The sequence below is a fragment of the Berghia stephanieae genome, chromosome 12, assembly GCF_034508935.2.
Source record: "Berghia stephanieae isolate SIO BIC M18660-M18661 chromosome 12, UCSD_Bste_1.3, whole genome shotgun sequence".
Taxonomy (NCBI): domain Eukaryota; kingdom Metazoa; phylum Mollusca; class Gastropoda; order Nudibranchia; family Aeolidiidae; genus Berghia; species Berghia stephanieae.
In genome coordinates, this window is record NC_088371.1 from 38842546 (window position 1) to 38845878 (window position 3333).

A 3333-nucleotide genomic window follows, 5' to 3' on the forward strand; every position below is an offset into this window, starting at 1 on the left:
TATGTACCCTATAACCCCCACCCAACCCTACGCATATAAAACTGACTTCAAAGATTCATAACATCAACCGTTAGCCTATTTGTCATGCCTTGTAAAGTTTATTTCTTCCTCTTATCTTATCTCTTTAACTTTTTGACTTGTGTGTAGATAGGTTTTAAAGAACAGCATTTTGATTCGCTCCACCTTGTTATCAGTCATCGTTATAAATTTTAATTCACAGTTCGCATTTTTTTTTTTTTTTTTTTGGTTATAAAAAAAAGAAAAAAAAACTTGAGCTTTTATATAGCGCAATATCCACTAAACGTGCTCAAAGCGCTTTACAAGGGGGCCCTGGCCAACAGCAACACGTAACATTTAGAACGGGACATGACACCTGTTAGGCGATATTACAAATTTGTGTTTGGACAAAGACAACGCTGTTAACGGCCAGGTACTCGTTTTACACCTGAGTACGGTGAGAGAATGTGAGTAAAGAGCCTTTTCCAAGGACTCAACTATGCGCCGAACGCGAGGCTCGAACCCACGACCTTCCGATCCGAAAGCGAGTGTCATACCACTAGACTACATAGCCGGTTACCAGTGAAATGATAATATTTTTTTATGCGGCTATGTGGTCTTGTGGTATGACGCTCGCTTTCGGATTGGAAGGTCCTGTGATCGAGCCTCGCTCGGCGCATAGTTGAGTCCTTGGAAAAGTCTTTTTACTCACATTCTCTCACCATACTCAGGTGTAAAATGAGAAACTGGCAGTTTACAGCGTTGTCTCTTTCGGAGAAAAAATTGTAACATCGCTTTACAGTTGTCATGTCTCGTTCTACTTATAGATAGAATGAAGATGACGTCACTCGGGTCTTTGTTACCGTTTTTTGCCATCCGCGTTTATGAGTAATGCTCACTGAACTGTATTAACCTGATTATAAACGTTCATGGATACACACAGTTTTGTGTGTTGGTCCGTTATACTTCCGGATGGCAATGTTATGAGCTTCTTAGCCAAGCGCAAACTATCTATAGATACTTTGCGCTTGTCTGAGAAGCTCACAACATTGCCATCCGGAAATATAAAGGACCAACACACAAAACTATGTGTAACCTTGAAGGTTTATAGTCTGGTTAATACAGAGAGATTTAGTGAGAATTGCTCATAAACATGGATGGCAAAAAGCAATAACAAAGACCTGAGTGACGTCATCTTCGTTCTATCTATAAAGTGTTTCTGTTGGTGAGCGACCTTTTGCAAAACGCTTTGAGCAAGTACAGTCGACATTGCGCTATATAAAAGCACAAGTTTTGTTGGGCGGTATTTTGTTGTTGTTGTTGTGTGTGTGTGTGTGTGTGTGTGTGTGTGTATATGTGTTTGTGTGTGTGTGTGTGTGTGTTTTGTTTTGTTTTGTTTTGTTTTTGGTGTTTTTTTTTTTAATGTTTTGTTTTGTTTTAATACTGTTTTCGTTTATTATTACGTTCAAATTCACATTCATATAATTTTTATTCTTGGAGCTTGGAACAGCAACATTTCCAGTACCCATTATGCTTTAAAATTACGAAGCATGAACTATAGATAGTATGCGCTTGGCTAAGAAGCTCACAACATTACCATCCAGATGTTAAACGGACCGACACACAAAACTATGTGTAACTATGAACTTGTATAGTCTGGTTAATACAGTTTAGTGAGAATTACTCATAAACGTGGATGGCAAAAAAAAAACAATAACAAAGACCCGAGTGACGTCAAATTGGTTCTATCTGTATGTATCCAGTAATATATAATCATGAAATAATCATCGCATTACAAAATCTACAGTTACGTGTGTTCACTGAATTCACACAAATACGCTTACAGCCTTATAGGAATGAGATTAGCTGAAGAGTAACGTCCCTTGATTGGACGTCACCCATAGTCTGTGACGTCACCGGCGGAAAAGTTATTGGAGAGAGAACATCATGTTGGTTGTGCGCATGCGTCTCTCGTCCTCGCTTCCGGTGAAAGCGGCTTGAGACACTTCAAAACCAAATTGACGTTCTCTCTGTAAGGTGACGTCCAATCAAGGGACGCTACTCTTCCGCTAATCTCATTCCCTATATCGACATTGATACGGGCTCTTTCTTATCATGAAAATACTCTCAAGCCAATCCAAACATTGTCCATTACAACAATGTTCAAACAAGCCCATAATAATTGCGTCCGACTGCCAGACCTGCGAATATGTGTACTTGTACTTAGGCTATGTTTACCAGCCACTGCTATTGCTTATATTATACCGACTGTCCGACAGGCGTGTTTATCTAAGTGCCAATACTCTTCAACAGTCGTAACGTCACTTCCTTCCTAATGACGCATGGTAACTTAGTAGCACTGGCTCTAAACTATCGGAACAATGGCGGACGCCGTATGAAATATTTCTCCGGCGAGCATAAAAACGTATCCAGAGGGAAAAAAAACCCATAAATTTGATCATGTTTTGACTTTTACACGTTCTGATCACAAGACATATGAAAATTTTTAGAAAGAATGAAGAATAAAAAGTAATGATTTCTTTGTTGAGAACCAAGATGGCCGCCGTTGCCAGGCGGCGTGACATCAGACTACTGAATCCAATTACATACTTGTTCAGCTTGAGCTTTTTAAACTTTTTTTTATAAAGCGCAATATCCACTAAACGTGCTCAAAGCGCTTTACAAGGGGTCCCTGGTCAACAGCAATATTTAACACATGTAATACGGGACATGACACCTGTTAGGCGATATTATAATTTTTCGGACAAAGACAACGCTGTTAACGGCCAAGTACTCATTTTACACCTGAGTACGGTGAGAGAATGTGAATAAAGAGCCTTTACCAAGGACTCAACTATGCGCCCAGCGCGAGGCTCGAACCCAGAACCTTCCGATCCGAAAGCGAGTGTCATACCACTGGACCGTTTTGAGCACATTTAGTCGATATTGCGCTATATAAAGCTCATTTATTTATCTATGTATAGTATGCTCAATTCACTTTTCACAACCATTTTCCAGAAAAGGAAGTCTTATTGTGGATTCCAAGAACATCATCGACACCAAATCCAACCAGTCCTTGGGCATGGCAACCGACATGCCTCAACAGTTTACCAAGGATCTTGTTCTGAGTCAGCTTGCAACAGGACTCGTCCAAATCGCTGATCAAAACTTTCTAATCGGCAACCAAACTTTCAGCGCCCCTTCCGTCCAGGTTGAAGGGAAAACGTGTACGTATGTCTCGTTAATTTATTAATGATGGTAGTAAGTAAACAAAGGGAGATATACCATCTTCATCATAGCCTCCCAAGGGAGATATACCATCTTCATCATAGCCTC